General features: G+C 38.7%; 1 long non-coding RNA gene across 2 annotated transcripts; it reads left to right on the plus strand.

Moving 5' to 3' along the window:
- The first annotated feature begins 113 nt into the window (after positions 1–113).
- On the plus strand, positions 114–23,063 carry Gm31130. 2 transcript variants are annotated; one of them, XR_382857.3, is made up of 5 exons: positions 114–233; positions 2,093–2,151; positions 14,251–14,341; positions 16,599–16,759; positions 22,735–23,063. It is a non-coding gene; the product is annotated as a predicted gene, 31130 (long non-coding RNA). The 2 variants fall into 2 exon arrangements; XR_873897.2 differs by having other exon boundaries at positions 16,599–16,694.
- The last annotated feature ends 259 nt before the right edge of the window (positions 23,064–23,322 follow it).

Raw genomic sequence — 23,322 nt, forward strand, 5'->3', positions numbered from 1 at the left:
CTCCAGGTACATAGCCTCCCCCTGCCCTTTTAAAATTATTTTATTTTCTCTTGACTATGGTTTTTTTTCTTTTTTTTTTCTTTTAGATCTTTATATATTCTAGATATTGATCCTCTATCAGTTGTGTACCAGGCAGAAGCATTTTATTTCTACGGTCTCTGCAATGGTACTTTTAAAACCCTTTGAATGATTAGATGAGCCTTCCTTCTGCTTTTCTATTGAAACCCAGCAAGGTAAGAAGACAACTCTACTCTCCTCATACACAAGTGTGACCTTTAGAGCTGTAGTTATAAAGCAGTAAGCAAGAGCATCCAATAAGTTTTATTGTTTTCTTCAGTGGAGTCTGGAAGGGTTTGATTATCTGAGACGGTAAGACAAAGATTCCATTGGGGTGAAGGTTTTCAAATTAATAGATCCTTGAGAGACATTCCGACTAGGCTGGGAAAATGAAAGAAGGGCTTTGGCTTCAGAGCATCTCATCTTCTCCCGAGAGAGTCTTCTCTTTCTCTGGGTGACATGATTGTTTGTGTTAAATCCAGCCATACATGTCATACAACTGTCAAGTAGATCTCCATAAGGAACTAATATTTTCTGTCAATCATGATAATGTGATGGATGAAAATGACCCAAACATATTAGTGTTCACTCAAAGTATAAGTTAGGCATAATAATTTATACTATGAAAAAGTCAGTTCGCTATGCTTTATGGTGTTCTTGGGAGTGTTGAACCTTTACTCTTCTCTTTGATGTTTCAAAGTGTGCTACCATTCTTTCTACTGTTTTACCACTATGTGTTGTAAAGAGATAGTCTCCCATCCTGAATGAAGGGCTCTGAGGAAGACGCTGGGCCTGGCAATGTACTCAAAAGCATCACAGATGAGATCAGCACTACACCGCAGAAAGGCTACTTAAGCTATTATTCAATTACCTTGTCAAAAGAGATTTTGTTGATTGGCAGATAATTCCTAAAGTGAGGTGGTTTTGAGAGCAGTTCTAGGAATTGTCCGTTCCTCTGCAGCCTTCTCTGATATAAGATGTAGGAAACTGAAGTGTTACTGCCGTTTGCTTTTCTTTTATCTTGACCCGACCTTCCCCTTCTGTGCACTGCTGGTCTTATCTCCGTTGCTTTTAGCCCCAGAGTCTCCCTGGAATGAATAGAAAGATGAAGCTGTTCTGATTTGGCTGGATACAGGCAGTGAGCTTTGAGCTTTTTGATTGTTAATGTTAGATTTCATCGAAATCAATGGTACCTTGTTCTTTTTCTTCTGCCTCTGGCTAATAGAGACTGTAACAAATGAAGCACAAGGTGACATTCTTTCCCTTGGACTTTGGGTTAATAGAACACAGCAGGCCATGGTGGCCATGTGGCCAATCTTATAAGATGGAGCTCTAATTTTATTGTGTAGCCTGGTTCCCAATTCTCATTCCACTTGCTACTTTCTTCCAACCTCTCTCTTACCAATATTTACCTGATGTTCCAAGTTATTGTTCTGGGTAGTACCTGTGGTAAGATATAATACAAAAAGCACAGGATAAATTTCCCTCTGGAGATGACGTTCATCTTACTTGAAGATCTTGGACTGAAGTTGGTTAAGTTTAAATTAGTAATGTTAAAATATTATTCAATCTTATAGAAAATAAGAGTACATTAATAGAATGTAAAATTTCCATGATTTTGAAAGATAAGATTTAGTAAACATGTTTTCTTTAAAATTAAACTATTCTATGTTATGTAGTAGTTCAATCATAGGGATAAATAACAGAGCTATAGGCCTTTGTAAGATCTCACAGCAAATAGGGCTATGCTTCTCCAGGCTGTAGATGACATGGAGAGGAGAGTAACTCCTCACTCAGAGGAGCATGACAGTACTCAGAGGAGGCTGGTGAATGGAAAAAAATGGTTGCCAGTCTGAGGAGAATTGTGTGTTAGCATAGCATGTCTCAAAGTTACTGCTTTGGAAAAGATAAAAAAAATCATTTAAATAAAAAATTCTTATATGATTTTTTAAAAATGCAACTTTGCAAGTTAAAGTTCATTTTACCCTGCAAAGAACATGGAGCTAAAGTACTGTATTTTTTTTTTTTTTGAAAGCAAGAAGAAATTTCTTTCCAGTTTGAACTTCCAAGTGGCATCCTACTGGCTCAACTCTGGTAAGGGCACACTTCCATTATGTTATAATGGTTTTCTTGTTCGGTGTTTGGAAGGCTTCAAGTTATGCTTCATTATGCACTGTGGGTTTGAAATGTTCTTTTCCATCCTAAATAGTCGAATAGCATCCAAAGAGACTCAAAAGTTAACATAAACTATGTGGCCTAATGTTTTAAATTTCAGTATGTGATTATAGAATGAAATGTTTCTTTTTCCTTACCACTATGGAACAATGGAGCATAAACATCTAAGATGCTCCTGGATGCACAAGTAGGCCATGTTTAGCTATTCCTGAGAATGTCCCGGCCTAGCCTCAACTCACTGGCTCGTGTTGAGAGTACTGAGTCAGCTGTACATTCCACCCTCCCCCTTTTTTTGGAACGAGGAACAAGCCACCTTTTGTGTACTTCTTTTTTTCCTGCTCCCATACTCCTTTCACAGCTCTCTGGGCAACACTCCCATATGTCCCTGAATTGATGCTGGTCCAGCCACACATCACACGGCTGGCTCCGGTTTTCCAGTTCGTCTCTGAGCTCTCTCCAGCAGCACGCAGATTGCTTGCCAGGTTCATTGCATTTGTCTCTTGTCCCAAGTACCGGGTTAGTGCATGTTCTCTTTTAACTATCAAATTCCCTTGGACATCCCAACCCTCACGGGATACTCCCTCTGTTCCCATTGCCAATGAGAAGTCACCATGACTCGCAACTCCCATTTTAGACTGTTTTATTTCATTATCTGTTTCCCCAGGAAGGGAGTTGATCTGACAGAACCCCCCTTTTAATTTCTCCCTATCTGTCAATCAACATTGAGGTACATATTCCCCTCCCTTCTGTTCTCAAATCCACATGCTTAGGCTAGCCTCCCTTTCATGTTGAAGATGCTAAAAAGCACCAGCTATTTGATGCTATGTTTACTTCCCTGCCAGCACTGCCATTATGTGGAAATTGAAATTGTTCCCTAACATCACTTATCAGTTAGAGTCTGGAGTACGCTGTATTCAGACAGCATTGTGTTTCTTACTTTGGGTCATGATTTCCATTGAGATACTTAGCAGCAAGGTTGTCTGGCCAGCGAGCCTCGGGTATTCTCTGGTCTGTGCATCCTGAGCACCGAGTTTACTATAGCACAGTGCCATCAGGTACAACTTTGTTTTTTTTGTTTTTGCTGTTAGGTGTTTTGGTTTGTTGGTTGGTTGGTTGGTTGGCTTCTTTTGGATCTGTGTAGTCCTAGCAGTCCTGGCACTTGCTATGTTGTCCAGGCAAACTCATAGATATCTGCCTGACTCTGCTTCCCAAGTGCTGGGAATAAAGGTGTGCACCAGGTGTAGCTTTATATGTGAGTGCTAGAGACTAACCTCAGGGCCTCATACTCACACATACTTACACATACTTACACATGCTTACACATACTTACACATAATTACACATACACATGCTTACACATAATTACACATACTTACCCAGAAAGGCTTTGACACACTGAGCTATTTCCCTACGCCCAGGTTTTCCCTCTATTTAACTTTGTAAATATGATATTAAAACTTGTCTTCACATAGAAAGGAAATTGAGGCTCCGGGAGGTTAAACCATCTTTGTCTACGATCACACAGCTAAGTGACTGAGGCAAAATTAGAAGCTACATATATCTTATTTTATTTTAAAATCTGATTTATCTACAATAACAGGAGAACTCTTCTTAGCCACATATGTGTTTGGACTGCATCTTCCCGGCTTTATACACACAAATACAATGAAATTGAACATATTTTCTGACAAATTGGAACACCCTTTTCCATGTAAGTTCTGATTTCTCTTACTAGTGTTCTTTTTCTACTTGTGCCAATGTTAGTCATGTGTTTGGCACATAGCTGGTAAAATTGACCAATGCATCACTTAGGCAGCTGAGTCTGCTGTATTGGTCCTCTGTAGCCCAGCAGCTCTGAGAGTCATGAACTGTCTTCTTAGACAGCTGTTACAAGTAGAAAGATCTGTTCACCTTCATTGTTAGACCCACCTCATGTCTTAGTGTAACTTTTAATGTCAAATTCTAAATATAAAGAATGGTTATACTTAGTTTATGCTTTTCAAACAGTAACAGCAGTTGTTAACTTACTGTGTTGATTTGGCTGATCCAGCTCTAAGAGGAAGCAAGGATGTTAATAACAACCTAGGTAGGAGGCTAACATTACTGGTACCTTCCACATGGAAAATTAACATCTCTTTGTTTCCTTTTAACTTTCTTTTCTTTTCCTTGATTTTATTCCTTTCCTTCTCTTTTTTCCCTTTCAAAGTTGAGCTTTACTATTAAAAGGTGTGATTTTAAAGATTCTTTATTTTAATTTGTACAAATGTTTTATCTAGATGAATGTAATGCATAGCAGGTGTCCATGGAGAAAAAAGATCCTCTGGAACTAGACTTACAAATGTTTGTGAGCCACTAAGTCATCTCTCTGGCCTCAAGGAAAGGTACTAATGTAAGATAAAAGGTTAAAAACAAAACAAAACAAAACAAAACAATGGGATAAAGTGGCAGCCTACAGATTGGGAAAAGATCTTTAATAGCCCTACATCTGACAGATGGCTAGTATCCAAAATATACAAAGAACTCAGGAAGTTAGAGTCCAGAGAACAAAATAACCCTATTAAAAATGGGGTACGGAGCTAAACAAAAAAAAAATCAACTGAAGAATCTTGAATAGCCAAGAAGCACCTAAAGAAATGTTCAACATCCTTAGCCATCAGGGAAATGCAAATCAAAACAACTCCGATATTCCACCTCATACCAGTCAGAATGGTTAAGATCAAAAATTCAGGTGACAGAAGATGCTGGCAAGGATGTGGGGAAAGAGGAACATTCCTCCATTGCTGGTGGGATTGCAAGCTGGTACAACTACCACTAGTCTGGTAGTTCCTCAGAAAATTGGAAATAGTTCTACTTGAGGACCCACCTATACCACTCCTGGACAAAATTCCCAAAAGATGCTCCAACATATACCAAGTAAACATGCTCCACTATGTTCATAGCAGCCTTATTTATAATACCCAGAAGGTGGAAAGAACTCAGATGGCCCTCAACAGAGGAATGGATACAAAAAATGTGATATATTTACAGAATGGAGTACTACTCAGCTACTAAAAATGAGGATTTCATGAATTTTGCAGGCAAATGGATGGAGCTAGAAAATATTATCCTGAGCGAGGTAACCCAGACCCAAAAGAACATACATGGTATGTACTCATTGATAAGTAGATATTAGCTCAAAAGTTTAGAATACCCATGATACAACTCACAGACCATATTAATCTTAACAAGAAGGAAGGCCAAAGAGTGGATGCTTCAAACCCACTTAAAACGGGGAACTAAATAATTGTGGAAAGCAGAGGAAAGGAGGGACCTGGGTGGAGGAGGGAAGAAGGAGAAAAAGGGGGGCCGGATAAAGTATGGGAAGAGACAGGAGAGAAGTCCAGAGGGCCAGGAGAATGAATTGAAATATATAGTGGGAGGGGGACAACTAGAAATCCCAGGCACCAGGGATATGAGAGGTTTCCAGGACCCAGTGGGATAACATTGGCTGTTGAATGTCCAACAGCAGGGAGATAGAACCTGAGGAGATCACCTCCAGTAGAAAGAGATAGACCCCAGTTGAGGGATGGGGCAATCAATTTATCTCAAAATCTTTAATCCAGAATTGTTCCTGTCTAAAGGAAATGTGGGGACAAAAAAATAAAGCACAGACTGAAGGAAAGGCCATTCAGAGACTGCCCTACCTTTGGATCCATCCCATTCACAGACACCAAACACTGACACTACTGCTGATGCCAAGAAGCAGGAGCCTGGTATAGCTGTCTTCTGAGAGGCTCCAACAGCACCTAAGAAAGATGCAGATACTTACAGCCAACCACTGGACTGAGCTTGTGGACCCCAATGGAGGAGTTAGGGGAAGGACTGAAGCAGCTGAAGGGGATTGCAACTGCATAAGAAGAACAATATCAACTACCTAGAGTTGCCAGAGCTCCGAGAGACTAAACCACCAATCAAAGAGTACACATGAGTCAGTCCATGGCTCCTGCTACATATGTAGCAGAAGACTGTCTTGTCTGACATCAGTAAGAGGGAAGGCGCTTGGTCCTGTGGAGGCTTGTTGTCCCAGCAAAGGGGGATCCTAGAGGGGTGAGGTGGGAGTGGGTAGGTGGGTGAGGAAACACCTTTTTAGAGGCAAAGGGGAGGGGAGATGGTCTGGGGTGTTTGAGGAGGGGAAATCAGGAAGGGAGACAACATTTGAAATGAAAATGAATAAAATAATAATAAATCTAAATCCAATGTGCTTAGATTCTGCTAAATTTTAAATAAATTTAATTTATTTCCTTTGTTCTAGCTTGCTTTGATTGATTCTGTGTCAGAATCTCCCTTGGATCAATATGTTCTACTCATGAGAAATTTGTTTCAAAACATAGTTTCTCAATTTGTATCAGAGAAGAGGTTTTTCACTGAGAAACTCTCTCCTGTGACAACTTACATGTAGGGTAGGGTTTTTCAGTGTATGCACTTATATTGATCCAAGTGTCTGACTCTTGTAACCTAAGAATAGCACAGTGTTTCTGGGTGGCTAGGTGAAAAGAGAAATCTCTGCTTAATGATAAGGAGAGCTTCTAAGAAAGACCTATGGAGAAAATATGTGCTGCATTACAGATCCCATAGACCTACTTTAGAACCATAGACTCAAGAAGCCTTACAGGTGGACAGCTGCTCAGAGAGCATCTATTCCAACTTTTTATTTTATTGCTTGGGGCAACTGAACTTAGAGACATGAGGCAGCTTTGTGAAGACTACCTATTGCACATTACAGTTCAGATTGGCATTTCCTGAGTACCTTATTCATGTCCTGCATATCTTACCCCACCTCAGCTCCATCAGTCGGATCCATTTCAGAACTATCTTCATGGCTTCCAAACATTTACGCATTTAAGTTTTTACAGTTGTATGTATGAGACATACAGTCTAGATCAAGATCCTTTTTCACAAAACCTGATATCCTTGAAGGCAAAACTACCCTCTCTACCTTGAGAGATGAATTGTAGAATACAAAGTTCTATGGATTCACAGAAGTGTGTGTTAGGATTGGGTTCCGAGTAAGCAGATTCTGAGACAAAATTTTAAACAGGAATAATTTCTTTTACAGGTAATCCAAGAATGCACTAGCTGAAGAGTAGGACTGTGGGCTAAGGAAAAGTGCTGTATTTCTATGAGTACCCAAAACTCAGGACCAGATATGGACCCCACTCAGGCTGTATGGGGTAGGTCTGAGTTCTGCTCTGAGAATACATCTCTCATGGAAAAATGCCTGCTCTATGCACATGACCAGACGAGCACTCAGCTAGGAACACGCTTTCAGGAAGAAACCATTGGCTCTAATTGATATTGTAAACGTTGAAGGAACACGTGTTAGGTATGGTACTGTCTTCTATACCAGGAAATAGACAGTAATGGGCATGGGAATAACGCATACATACTCAGTGGGGTTGTCATCAGCCATCATAATGCTGAGACCTTTTAATATAGTTATTCATGTTGTAGTGACCCCAGCCATAAAATTCTTTCCATTGTTACTTCCTAACTGTAATTTTGCTAGTGTTATGAATCCTGATGTAAATATATGTATTTTATGATGGTCTTGGGCAACCTATTGTGAAAGGGTCATTTGATGACCAAAGGAGTCTGAACCCACAGGTTGAAAACCATTGGCTTATCCTAAAGATAGTGATTGTATAGACTTCCTTTGGCACATATTGCCTGACATGGAAGCTTCCAGTTACCTTCTGCAGAACTTGCTTTGGTTCTACCCAAATATTCATGGCAAAATTTAGGCAAGAATTTATGAGCAAAGCCTTTTTTTTAAATTTAGAAACTCATTAGTTCTGAGGACTAAACCACCTGGAGAAGTATGGTCAAGAGTGTTATTTGGCTTTTCATTACTGCGATTGAAGTACCTCAGCAAAACAACTTAAGGAAGAAGCACATCCTTGGCTCATGAATGGGAGAGATGTTTCAGCCCATCATGGTAGGGAAGGCATGGAATAATAGAGTAGCTACCTTGTGTGCTCAGGAAAGGATGGTGGGAAGTGGAAACATCCTGCCCTTTCCAGTTTTCTCTCTTTCTCTTTTATTGCATCATGACCCTCATCTAGGGGACAGTGCTGCCCAGCTCACATTGAGAGGTGTCTCTCCCCTTCAGTTACTCTTCTCCCGCCATCACCACATAGGGTCCCCAGAGTATTTTTACTTTTTACAATTATTATTTGTTATTGGATATTTTGTTTATTTACATTTTAAATGTTATCCCTTTCCCCCGTTTCTCCCCCTCCATGAAGCCCTTATCCCCTCCCCCATCCCTTTGCTTCTATGACGGTGTTCCTCCACCCATCCACCCACTCCCCACCCTCGAGTCCCCTACACTGGTGCCTCTATTGAGCCTTCATAGGATCAAGAACCTCTCCTGCTATTGATGCCTGACACGGCCATCCTCTGCTACATATGCAGCTGGAGCCATATCCCGAGGACTCTATAGTCCATCACGTTGACGGTCAAGATGGACCATCACAGAGCCCATGGGGGATATCTACAGAAAGTAAGGGTTGATCTTTGTGTATCTCAGCAATGTCTGCATAGCTGCCCTACTTTAAAAGACAAAACAAAACAAGACAAAACAAAACAAAACAAAACACTGGGGTATTTCTTACCAGCTTGGATTTTGTGGACCTGAGTTGGAGTTAACAATAAAATATTAAAATCCTACAAAATATCATAGAAATAAATATTTAAAGAGGCATGTGTCAAGGTTATATTTTAAAACCTTATATTTTTTCTCTAGCGTGGAGGTTTAAAGAAGTCATGAATGTAAAGAGATAGCCAATGAATAGGATCCACTTAAGTCTTAAAGTCCTAATATATCCTCTAAAAGCTACGTAAATCACCAAATAGCCTATCATTCCAGCCATACAAATCCTATCCTTTGCATGACTGTAGGCTAGGATACAGCATACAAGTCAATTTTCTGTAAGCAGAAAAATAAATATGAATTTTCAGTGGAATTATTTTTGAACCTCTCATCCCAGAATTCCTAGAAAACAAAGAATAAAAATTGTAGAAAAGAGAATAGTAGAACTTTAGGGACACATCTATGGAGAGGCAAGAGGAAAATAACAGGAAGTGTCTGGACAATGTGAGGTATGTAACAGTAGTAATAAATATATAAAAAAAATCTTTCCTGTTAGGTGTGGTGGCTCAGACCTTTATTTCCAGTACTCAGGAGGCAGAGGCAGGAGGAACCCTGAGTTTGAGACCAGCCTGTTCTACAAAGCCAGTCCAGGATAGTCAAGGCTACACAGAAAAACCTGTCTCGAAAAACAAAAAACAAAACAAAACAAAACAACAACAACAACAAAGTTTCTCTTATTGTTGCAACACTAAAAAGCCACTCTTTGATTGTAAGGGAACAGTTATCTAGGACACTGTAATTCCCAGGTAGTAAATGTAGAAGTATAAGCCAACATAGATATCATTTATACAAGGAAGAAAACAGAATTCAATGAAATTCTGATGAAAATTATTTCCAACACAACTAAAAACATATAAGCCTACATAGTAAACTAGAGACACTCAGATAAATATTTGGCAATAAGGAAAAGATAATATGAGTTACTTTGGTAAGACTAGTGTATATTAATAACAGAAAGAATGCTGTGTTCCAGTCTCTTAGGTGTGGGAAAGTACTCTTCAGGCTACCAAAATAGAGAGGTGGACACCAACCAAGCCATAAAAGGCTTGACCTAAATTGATTCTGTCTGAAAAATATGCTAGGATAACGGTGGCACAGATTTTATGGGAGTAGCCAACCAATGTTTTGACTTAAGGCCCACTTCACAAGCGGGAACCTATATCTGGTTTGGGCAAGCAAGAACCAGAGATGAGATAATCCAGAAATCTAGGTTAAAAACAAACACGACTTCTCTAAAAAAGAATCAAGAAAATTTTTTCTAAAGATATTCTGCTATACTCATAGATCAGTGGCTTATTCAGCCATCATCAGAGAGGCTTCCTCCTGCAGCAGATGGGAACAAATATAGAGGTCCCCAGCCCAGCAAAGCATGGAGAAAGTCTAAATTAGATGCCTCCATCAAATTCCTCCTCTCAGCACTCAGGAAATCCTAATGAAGAGGAGGCCCATAGAGTGTAAGAGCCAGAGAGCGTGGAAGACACCAAGTAAAAGGCCCTCTGAACCAACTAAGCAAGGCACATAACATATAAGCACACAGAGACTGAAACAGAAAGGACAAGATCTACATGGCTCTGCACCAGGTCCTCTGAGTATATATTATAGCAAGTGACTAGCTTAATATTTTTATGGGACTTCTGGCTGTGAGAAGAAGTGGGCCTCTGACTGTATTGCCTGCACTTGGACTTTTTTCCTCTTCTTGAGTTCTTGTGTCCAACATTGATATGAATGTTTTTGGTTCATCTTACTATATTTTATTTTGTAATGTTTACTTGCTATCACTTACTTAGAAGCATGTCCTTTTCTGATGTAAGATCTGAGGAAAAGGAAGAGGAGGAGGAGTTGGGAGGAGTAGAGGGAGGGTAAACTAGAATCAAGATATATTGTATGAGAAGTGAATCTATTTTCAATTAAAAATAAGGAAAAATGAAATAGGTATTGTTTATTCCATTAAGGAAAGAAATATGAGACTAAACTATCAATGACTTAATGCTTAAATGACTAAAAGCTTAAATGGTTGAAAGAAGAGTAGAGGAACAGCCAAAAATGCAGCAGAGAAAGAAATTGCAAAAAGCACCAGAAGAAAGTGCTTGGAACAGAACAGAGGCGAACAGCCAACATTTGAATAGCTGTTTCCAAAGAGAAAACACAAAACGATGAACGAGAACAAATATTTGAAATAGTCTGTGACAGTCTTACAGAAGTGAGAGATAACTCGCCTCTGCATTTTGGAAGCCCACAGGGGACTTGGAAAGTTGACACAGTGAGCAAGTCTGAGGTTTGTCTCAGTTAAACCTTTTCATTTTAAAATCAGAAAACTTGCAAGTGTCCAACAACAGAATAGTGAGTTCCAAAAGCAACAGCGAGGCAGCAGTTCCAGAACTCAAGGGAAGAATGTAAAAATTCATGAATTTTATATATAGCCAAGATATCCTTGAAATACCAAGGCTAAAAGAAAATTTAAAAAGAACACATCTGAGATTGGGAGTGAACATGAGGAAGTCTGAGCAAACACTGATAGAGAATTAAAACAATATGATCGGGAACATTCATGCCATAAAATGGCAGCTAATATCCAACCTCAGCCATGTTAGTGTGTGTGACTGTTTAGTAGTTTATTACAAGAAACAATGTGTTTGAAAAGAGAGCAAGATCTAAGTATATACTTTATAAAATAGATACATCGAAACCAAAATGACCCTAAGTACTGAAAAAGAGGAATAACAAAACCCAGCAAAAGAATCAATGGAAAGCTGGGGGCAGGACACTGAGATTCCTACCTACCAGAGATACACAGTGTCTATGTATCACAAGGAAATAGAACACACATTCAACATTTTACTAAATAATTTTTCTGTTTTCTTATGATGAACCTATGGTAATAAGCATAAACAAACTTGGAAATATTCCAGGATACAGTAATTTGACAAATAAATCAAATACAAGATTCAAATTTGACTGTGTGCCAGATATTGATGTCCTCAAATTAGCAAGATGTTAATGAGGTTCCTAGGCTACATAATAATATTGTATCGGTGTTGATATCCTACTATCCATACCAAGGGTGGATTTGATTGCATAAATTAATCTCCTTGTTCTTAGGATATGCACATTGAACTATGTAGCATCAAAAAGACATCATCATATCAATTCCTTACTGCCTGATGGTTATGAAAAATTTTAGGTATGTTTTCATGTAGGTAAAATGCCTAGGAATTCTTTGTATTGTCCTTTCAATTTCATATACTTGTGAAATCATTTTAAAATCAGATACAAAGATAACATTTTGTGTGAAATGCAGAATAATGAATTAGTCATGTGTAGCCATTGGGAAGAGCTGAGGATATTTTCTAAGGCTTTTGTTAGATAATAAACTTCCTTATTCCTGGAGGAGTCCAACTTCAAGGGTTTTCTCTGCCTTCACTTTTAGAATATAATGGGCTTTGGCTATTTTTACAAAAAGATTTTCACAGTTGTTTATTTGGTTTGCTGTGTGTGTGTCTGTGTGTTTGTGTGCATATGTGTGCATGTGCATGCATGCAGTTGCCATGGCCAATGTGTAGAGATCAGAGAAAAGATTGTGAATTTGTTTTTTCTCCTTTCACTATGTGAGGAGTCCTGGAGATCTGAGTCAGGCTGTCAGGCTTCGTGGCAGGCACCTTTATCTAGACAGCCATCTTGTTGGACCCAAGTACTGTTATTCTTAGTGAGAAAAATGTATCTTTAAATTTCATTAACCTCACTTAGACTTTTCTAGAAAGAATACTCTAAAAGTGAAACCAGAATACCCATGGGAGGAGATACAGAGACAAAGTGTGGAGCAGAGACTGAAGGAAAGGCCATCCAGAGACTGCCCCACCTGGGGATCCATCCCATATATAGTTAACAAACCCAGACACTTTTGTGGATGCCAATAAGTGCTTGCTGACAGGAGCCTGAGATATCTGTTTCCTGAGAGGCTCTGCCAGTGCCTGAAAAATACAGAAGTGGATGCTCTCAACCAACCATTGGACTGAGCACAGGGTCCCCAATGGACGAGCTAGAGAAAGCACTGAAGGAGCTGAAGGAGCTTGCAGCCCCATAGGAGGAACAATATGAACCAACCAGTACCCCCAGAGCTCCCAGGGACTAAACCACCAACCAAAGAGTACACATGGAGGGACCCATAGCTCCAGCCACATATGTAGCAGAGGATGGCCTTGTCGGTCATCAATGGGAGGAGATGCCCTTGGTCCTGTGAAGGCTCAATGCTCCAGTGTAGGGGAATGCCAGGGCCAGGAAGTGGGAGTGGATGGGTTGGTGAGCAGGGGGAGGGGGGCTGGAGTGGGATGGGGGCTTTCAGAGGGGAAAGAGGGTAAAATTTGAAATGTAAATAAAGAAAATAGCTAATTAAAAAAAAAAGTGAAACCAGGGCAAAAATGCTAAGAGAGCAAGGGCTCCTTGGAAATGGTTGCTTTGCATGGTTTCTAAGAGGCTGGTGTTTCCAAATATGAGCTTTAAAAAGTAGGAGGTGCTCCAGGATTTCTAAAACCAGCAAGTACATCTGCAATGTATTATAAGACCTTTAATGACAAACAAAGTAGAGTTAGTAAGTCACAGGTCTTGAAAGTAACTGTTTGTGAGGCGGTGGCTCACGGGTGGCTCGCTCACATCACAAGCTATGTATCTGCCTTTGCTGGTGAGTCAGGAAAGAATCAATAGATCATAAAATGTATGCAAATATTATAAGTCCCGTAATGCAGCATGAAAATGTCTTCAGGCTGTTCTAACAGAGTTATACTCAGCCATGGAGGAAAGGGACATAAAACATACAGAAATTTAATTGTGTAGCCTTTTAGTTTTTCCTATTTAGTTGAAAAGTACATTTTAAATGGCAGAACATTTAAAACTTTTTCAATAGCTTTAAAGATATTAAAAGTGTTTAGAACCTAGCTTAATAAATCTACATGATTCTACCACCCAAGCTAGCAAATATCAACTTTTTCTTATTTTTGCCTTAGATATACTCTTTTTATTTCTAAATTAAATTTCTTCCTTCCTTCCTTCCTTCCTTCCTTCCTTCCTTCCTTCCTTCCTTCCTTTCTTTCTCTCTCTCTCTCTCTCTCTCTCTCACTCTCTCTCTTTTCTTTTTTTTCTTTTTCTTTTTTTGGTTTTTTGAGACAGGGTTTCTCTGTGTAGCCTTGGCTGTCCTGGAACTCACTTTGTAGACCAGGCTGGACTGGAACTCAGAAATCCTCCTGCTTCTGCCTCCTGAGTGCTGGGATTAAAGGTGTGTGCCACCACGCCCAGCTTTTTTTCTTTTTTTTGGTTAAATTACATTTCTTTTTCAGAATATCCTGCCTCAAACAAGAAATACTGTTAAATTGTCTGCTGCATTTATTCCTTTGTGGCCCCAATTTCTCCACTTCAATCTTGAATTTGGTAAGTATTTTAAAGTCTATTTGTATTACATATCTTTTTCCATTAATAATATATGTATATATATAATTTGATATGTATTTCCCCATAACTTCTGAATTTGGTAATCTTCTGGTCTATGGTTACTACCTATTTAACTATAAATAACACATACATGCACAAATCTATAATAAATAGGGGTGTTCAAAAATGTATTAACTCTGTCTTTAAATAAATAGTGTTTTGCCCATTCAGTGAGACTATATTTTAATGTAGTTGTTTCATTTTAATAGCTACATAGTACTACAGTTCTTAAACTACAATTCACCACTGTTCATATAGACAGAGGTTAATTATCCTATTGAAACCTTTTCTATTATAATCAATATTATAATTAACACTTTGTACACTTTAAGACTAGATGTTTTAAGTTTTCATTTCCAGTATTTTTAAAAGTAGAATCAACAACTGACTAGATATTGCTTCTTTTCAAGCTTTCATAGTCCTGGAAGCTGCTGTGCACATTACTGGGTTTGGAACATAATAGTCTTAACAAGCTTTGACCTATGTGAGCTATAAAACCACAATACTAGCAAGCTATGCCTACTGTTGCTGTAGTAGGTGATATATTATACAAGTTGGTTACTCACTTTCTTTTTGGATTTAAGAACTACTGCACAAGCAAAAACTCATGCCTAGTACTGAAAAATGGGCCCTAAACCCCATGTTGGATAGTTGTAAGCCCTAGGGGAGAACTTAACACCCATTTTTCTGCTAAACTGTCATGATATTAGACCTTTCCCCTAAGAACTTATCTTTAAATTCACATAAAGTATATACGCTTCTCAGTCCTCATCAGAAAGTTTAATTTTTGCAATAAATGACAATTAACATACAGACCAACAATTGGTCAACATAAAGAGAATGAAAAGCTATGAGGTGCTCAGTCCTAAATGGATATCTGCATCACACTCTGTCCTCCAAAGCCTGGGGAATCATTGCAGAGTAAAGTGCAAAAGGACTATAAAAGCAAGAAAAACAGTATTGATTGGATACATATGAAGTGACAAAGTTGTGGCAGCATGCACAGACTTGTGTAAGTTTAAGAAAAAATGAGGAAGAAGAAAGGGAGGCAGAGGAGAAGAAGAAAAAGGAAGAAAGGAAGGAAGGAAGGAAGGAAGGAAGGAAGGAAGGAAGGAAGGAAGGAAGGAAGAAAACGAACAAGAGAAAGAAAGAATATCTCAGACAGAGAAGGGAGGTGGTCCCAAAGTCTCCATTCTAGATAGGAGCTCTTGGGAGGGAGAAAGGGAAGGTCAACTCTCTCTCTTCCTTCCTTTCTTTATTCTATCTTCCTTCCTTCCTTCCTTCCTTCCTCTCTCTCCTCTCTTTCTTCGTTTCTTTCTTCCTTCCTTCCTTCCTTCCTTCCTTCCTTCCTTCCTTCCTTCCTTCTTTCTTTCTTTCTTTCTTTCTTTCTTTCTTTCTTTCTTTCTTTCTTTCTTTCTTTCCTTTTTAAAGAGAGAGACTTGAATAATTTACTAGAAGTTTCTTATTGTTTACTAACTAGAGTTAATGTCAATGGGTGTAAAGTATTGAACTGTTTTCAAGTTTACCAATGATAATACAAACATGAAAGGTAAGCTCTAAGTCACTTCATGATTAGGAAAAGCTGTCATTACTGATTTGAGCATTGCAATTCACCAACTCTTGGAAAAATGATTCAGAATATCAAAATACTTGTAAGTCTGATTCACCCCAGTGTTAAAGCTAATATGTAGAAAAGAAGCTAAGATTATCCATGAACTATGTGGATGATCAGGCTGTACTTACATTTATGCAATGAACAAATGTAATAATTAACTGTTTATAGGCTTTAAAAGAGAATATCCCGGTGTTGATACTCAAATAAAATTTGCTTAGTTTTGGGAGAAGAAATTAATGACTGCTATTAAATTAATGATAAAGCTCAATGTTACTTTTTTTCTTTGCAAACGTCAGTAGTAACTTAACCCAGATGTGGGTTGCATTCATGACAATACATTGAAACTTTGGATTCTACTGGAAAATCAATAATGTTTTTAATTATAAGTCTTTTAGACAGTGTTCTGTTTTATTGACAAACATGATGTTAGGCCTATCTTGTACTTTATAAATTGCATGGTAATAGTTGTGCTCAATTTATATTTGAGAGAAAAGTTTTGTTTTTTTATTAAAACAGAAAGGGGGAAGTGTTGTGGATGGCCCTGGTGCTGCCTGTGTTTTGATGTTAATTCCTCTTTTCTAGGAGGGGATGTCTGGAAGGAGGAATGAGTCACATACTCAGTTGACTTCTTGTGAACCTTCCCCCAGTGAATAAAGGGACCAATGACTGGGCATGGAGGTGGGTCTTCCAGGTTGGACAGAGGAAGAGAGGAAGCAGAAGAGAGTTGGGGACTTTTTGGACAGGTTGGCTAAAGGTTAATTTTCTTTAAGCATACATGCACCTGCTATAGTAGTGACCATATACTTATTCATATATTGCCAGCACTAAATAAATTCAATAGCTTTAAAAAAATAGAGAGCACAAGAAGTTAACAGGGAAAAGTAGAAGAAAAAGAGTGGGAATGGGAGCTAGATTTGATTAAAACATATTGTAGGAAAGTATGAAATTCTCCAACAATAAAAATTTCCCCCCAACATTTAAAGATGCACCTGCTCTTGAAAGTGGTCATTGGTTTTTTGGGGGGAGTACTAGGTAGTGAGCTCCAGCCTTGTTCTTGTTAGGTAAGTAAACATCTCACCACTTAGCTACATTCATAGTCCTAGATATTAAGTGCATTATGTATTTGCTGTTATTGTAAAATATTTCCATTAAATTTTGTTGCTGGTAGATATGAATGGTCTTATCGTTGAATACCAAGGCACATTGATAACTCTGTTGAAAAGTTTTACTAGTTCTTATGATTGATATTTGATTTTTAAGTTTCTGTATTGATGTCTTCTGTTAATGCCTTCTTTCCAATTAGTTTGTACTTTTTACCTCCATTGTTTTTCTCTTTTATAGTTTCTATTATTTTTATTTTATGTGCATTGTTGTTTTGCCTGCATGTATATTTGTGTGAGGGTGTCATACCCTGGAGTTACAGACAGTTGTGAGCTGCCATATGAGTGCTGGGAATTGAACCAGGGTCCTCTGGAAGAGCAGCCAATATGCTTCACTGCTGAGCCATCTCTTCAGCTTCCTTGTTTTTTATTAGCCTGTTTGTTGTCTTTAGTGTAGTACTGATCTATGAAACCTCCCAAAGTTTCGGTGAAAGGAACTGATTTATTTAGAAGAGAGTCTGATTTGGCTATACTTATTTTATTAGCCAAAGGATATGGTTTCTATAACTGAAATCTGAAGAATACATTTTACCATAGATCAGTGCTGGGTTTGATCCTGAGCTTGTTTAAATAGATTGACTAAGGAAATTCTATGGTTGTCCTTCCAACGGTGGGTATGTCATAGGGGCTGGCTTAGTATTCCACAAGAAAGACTTTGGTCTGTACTTAATGAAGTGTTGGTTAATATATATTTTTTAAACTAATTATTATTATTATGATTATGCATGGAAAATACTCCCCTACTGTCTAAAAGAAGTAATTCTGAACAATAAATGAGTGCACGAGGACTTAAATGTGAACAGAGAGTGAAAAAGGGCTTCTTAATCCCTAAGGTCTTGAGTCTGAGGCCCACCCACATTAGCTCTCATTAGTTCTTCCCTTTCAGCCTAGTTTTAGGTTAAACTGTGACTGCAAAATCTAAAAGTAGTATGGTTGACATGCCTTTTCACCACAGCTTGAAACATTCAGAAAACATGTTGCCAACATTTATCAAAACTGTCCATAATGATTTTAAAGACTTAGACTCTCATACTATAAATCTGTAAATACAATACCATACAATACAAAACAAAACAAGACCTGCTTGCCTTTCTTTCTCAATAAAGAAACAATATTTTTCTTCATCTGAGACAGCATGCCATTGGAGTCATTTAATTATTAAATGGTCGATGGGGATTCTTTTAAACTGTCCTGACTGGTGAAGGCATACACACCAGAATATCTACTTGCTGTGATGTTGAAGAAGGAATTTGATATCTTTAAGTCTCAGTCTTCTCACTTAATCAACAAAATAATGTGCCAAAAGTGTTTAGCAGTGCCTGTCATGTGACACTGGTTCGATAGGTTTTAGTCATTGTGGTTGTTATTGAAAAAAAGAGAGTATTTTTGTTAGCTCTTCAGATGGAGAAATTTGAAATATAATTTACTCCTGTCATAGCTACTGACCAATTTTCATTTAAAAGGAGTTAAATTTTATTTAGTACTGAGGCTTTTCTGAAGTTTGGAAAATCTTTAATAACTCCATTATGTAAGTACAAAATAAAAACATCAGCTTGAGGTAAAGAAAACAAGGATTTAGAATGGCTCTACTTAAAAATAAAGGAACAAATTTGAGAGCAATTTGACACTGTCCCTAGCTGTGGCAAGCTCTCTGCAACTGCCAAACAATGGGAAAAGGCATTGAAATGATGCCCAGGGCCAGACCATTTCAGTTCAGGTAAGGACCATAACTTGGTGCTTGTTTGCTGATCAATACATCAGTGCATTCTTCTCTTAGAGACTGCACCTCAGAAAGCCAAAAGAAAAGAAAAGAAAAGAAAAGAAAAGAAAAGAAAAGAAAAGAAAAGAAAAGAAAAGAAAAGAAAAAAAATAACAAAAACAAAAACAAAACAAAACACCATTAAGAACAAAGTATTTTGACTAAGTGAATAGTTACAAAAGTACAATTATGAGATACTTCTTTAAAATAAGTATAATTCTTAAGCAGGTAGATCTTGCTATCCATGAAAAAAATGTTAATGATTGAGACAGCAGTCCAGATCACAGCTTCTGGAGTCTGGTCTGTAGGGCCGCCAGTCCTTTATATTTTGCTTATTAGGAAATAGGACCTTGACAAGTAACATGAATGAATGTCCCAATTTCTTCCTCTTCAGAGCACGAACAGTCTACCTTATAAAGTCAATGGAACTAGAAAAAAGTCTTTAAAGTATGTATGTTAGCTAGGGTTTCTATTCCTGTGATAAAGCACCAAGACTAAACACAACTTGAGAAGAAAAGCATTTATTCTAGTTTACAAACCTTAGGGGTCATAATGGGTTAGTCAGGGCTGGAACTCCAGCATGGCAGGAACCTGGAGGCAGGAACTGAAATCAGAGGCCATGGAAAAATGCTGTCTTGACCCCCATGGTTTGCTTAGCTTTCTTTCTTATATTATCCAGGACCACATGCCTGGGGAGAGCACCAATCACAATAAGATGGGCCCTCTCAGACTAATTACTAATTTAAAAAATGCCCTACAGATTTGCCTACAGGCAACTCTTACAGAGGAATTTTCTTGATTGAGTGTTCCTCTTCTAGAGTGATTCTGTATTATATCAGGTTGACATAAACCTAGCTAGAACTGTCGATCCTTGTCAATTTGACTCACAAATGAAAACTATTAAACAATAACCTTTCCTTTTTTATTTACCTCTAAGATCTTATATCAACAATAGTACTACAATATAAACTTTATGCAAAACATTTAGGATTGTGCCAGGTACACAGGATTAACAACTATATTGCTATCATTATCAGAAGGAAATGGAAATGGAAATGATGATTGGTTTTGGGGGCTTGATCAGTGAGGACTAGACCAGTTGTTTCAAGCCTTTCAGAGATGATTGACCTAATGCAAGCAGCTCATGGGGACAGTGGTTGTTCAGGGCAGTCCACATGTGAGGTCCAGATTCTCATACTAAGTAGAATTGAATCAGATCCCAATTCTTCAACAAGAAATTTTATTTGAGAAACAGCCAAAAGAAAACCTTTAGACACTTTAAAATCACTCTTTTGACTTACTTCTGGACTCCTAATAGAGAAAGGAGGAATCTTGTGTAGACGAAGTAGACAAGTAGATATTATATTATCTTGTTACCCTCTTTCAGTTTTTGATTCACTTTGCCAAGGGTAGAATACTATACAGCAAGTACATGAGGACACACTTTGGCTCTTACCATAATTAGAAGAAAGTTGGCAACATCAAATGTCATTGGTTTGAATACACTATTTCCTTTTAAAACATGAAAAAATTAAAATTTGGGAAGTCGTTCATTTACACCCTTAGACTGAACTTTTTAAATTTGAAGGGTTGAGGAAAATTCCAAAATGTAGCAACAGGCACTGAAGGCTGAAGAAACTAGCGGCACAGGTAAAAGTACAATAGAAGAGAACTTCTCAGGAGCAGAGGAGAGGAAAGAACTCAGCAACAAGTACCCTACTTGAGTTTGCCACTGTCCCCTATACTGCCATTTATTCATGCTTCTTTCAAAGAGGTGCACTGTCGCCTTAGACAGTCTCCCTTAGAATGCTTCAAGTCCCCATTCCAGTCTTCCAACTTTTAATACAGGAACACTTGTAAGTACTCAGGAAGTCTTCAAGGATCCCAGAAGGATGGATAAGGGGCTTTGCAGTACATACCTGCATGCACAGGTAGAAAAGCACCAACTGTTCTATAGTACCGGGGCTGTCTCTCCTATTGAACACCAACCTACTCGTTGACAAGGACTGTGTTACCAGTGTGTGCCTGGCACCTGGCATAGTCCCTGTGCACAACGTATTCTTTGTGAAAGTTTTCTAATTGAACAAACCTCTGGGAACTAGTTCTGTGATCTTGTCTGAAGGTATGCCAAGCATAGAAAGAACTCCCTTGAGTTACTCCCCTGCTTAAACCTCACTGACCCTCCTGATTTCAGGATGAGGCTGTGCATCTCCATCCCCCCTATTTCTCCCACATAATTGTCAGGTTCATAAACTTTTCTCAATATCACTTCTAGAATGTATCTTACTTCTGAAGGAATACACTTTTACTTTTCCCCTGCCAGTGTCTAAGAGTCTTCTCCATTCAGCTTACATTTGGTTAAAGCTGTTTCAACTTCCCTTTCCCTGGGGTTCCTTTCATTTCTCCAAATCACCCTTCCCACTAAAGTTTTCCCCCTCTCTTTCTAATATGTGGTGTTTCTGTGTCAGATTTCTTACTGATGCTACTTCTGCTGTGTTCCCTATCTTAAAAACACAACTTGTAGAAAGCCCCAATAAACATGACTTATTCATTCCTGTACCTCAGTGGAGAGGAACATATTACAGTAGACATATACATGTCACAAATAAAAAATTTTTATACCACCTGTGAGATTAGCTTGCATAGGGTACAGGTTTAAAGTCACTCCAACTAACCTCCTCTCATTCTGATTTCTACCCCAAGTTCCTTGAGTAACTTAGACTCTGGAAAAAACACTGGGTAAGAGCCAGAGTTTGGGGAGTGTGGAGAGCCATACCGCGAGCAATCACTGTGGAGAGCCGTGAGTGCCATGAGCAATTGAGCAATCAATCGCCATTATAAGATGGCGCTGGCCTCCGCTGTGCCTAACTAGTAAACAAGCCTTGTACGCAGGTGCGAGAGTGAACTCACTCCTAGTCACTGCCCATCTCGGGGCGTAGTAGTGGGGTGATGGGCGAGCAACGAATCAGGAGCTGTCATGCCACATCAGGTGCTGAAACCTCACGCTGCAGGCTATATAAGCAGCGCCATTTTCTGGGTTCGGGGTCTTCCTCCTGAGAAGTAAGCAATAAAGCTTTTTGCTGCAGAAGATTCCGGTTGTCCTGAGTGTGTTCTTGCTGGTGGGGAAAAAAGCTTGGGCAATAGGGGAGGAGGCAGTGGTAGTTTCCTTAACCTGAATGCATATGAGAGAGTGGGGTGGGGATTGTTAGAAACATAGAAGTTAACAAGCAAAGGCTTCCTTTCCAAAAGGCTTACTGTTATTCTCAAATCTTGCCTCTTCTGCGCCTTGGAAAGCTGATTTCAGGAGACAGTTTGATGCCTCAGTTCCTTGAGGACTAAGTCCCATGTTTAAAATGATGTCCTCAGGAACAGGCTTTTATATTGACTGAATTTTACTACTTTTCTTTTTCCATGCCCTTGTCTCATATCTTTGGTGTGGCATTCCACTGACATTGGTTGTGCCCAATTATGTGACTTAGATTCTTCTTTTAAGATATATATGAAAGTGTAGTAGATCATTCTGGAATGAAAGAATAAGTGAATCAGTAAGACAGCACTATCCAACGACTTATGACATTGAATTGAGAGTGGCAATCAACAACCCATTTTCTGGTTAGTCATATAACTCGCATTGCCCCCACTCATCTGCAGCTTCACAGAGGGGTGAGTGCACGCTGGACTTTCAACATCTTGCATTTCCTAAACTTGAAGCATTCCATTTCAGATAAAGATGGTAGAACTAAAGTTCTGAGCTATGACCATATTCACCCTTCACCAACAAGTATTATATTTTCCACAGATTGATTAGAAGAGCACACATTTGGAGAAGAGGAGGCTTGTCCATCAGAGTTGCAAGAGAGCAGCTGAATGGAGTGATCTCTAGCATATTCACAGAATGTGCTCGTGTTGACAGCCACTCCTTCCCTGTACTCCAACTCAAATTTGGCCTTCTTGCCCGGATGCTTTGCTACTGTGGGATCCCCAGTTTCCCAGGTCTCTCCAATCACCACCTGAGCTCTTTTCTCCCAAGTACTTCTCCCTTCATCTAGAGCAGTGGTTCTTAACCTTCCTAAAGCTGCAACACTTTAACACAGTTACTTATGTTATGTTGACACCAAACATAAAATTATCTTAATTGCCACTTTATAAATGTAATTTTGCTTCTGTTATGAATTGTAATACAAACATCTGATATACAGGATACCTGATATGTGACCACTGTAGTGAAGAGGTCATCCAACCCACAAAGGGTCTCAATACACAGGCTTAGAACCATTGATCTAGAGGGATTCCGCTGTGAACTTTAAACTTTGCCTTCGAAGTTCGACTTTGCTACATGTTTTTCTTTTCAATTAAGAAATGACCAAAGGGGCTTTAAGTTTGTATA

This window comes from Mus musculus, chromosome 13, assembly GCF_000001635.26.
Source record: "Mus musculus strain C57BL/6J chromosome 13, GRCm38.p6 C57BL/6J".
NCBI classification, from domain to species: domain Eukaryota; kingdom Metazoa; phylum Chordata; class Mammalia; order Rodentia; family Muridae; genus Mus; species Mus musculus.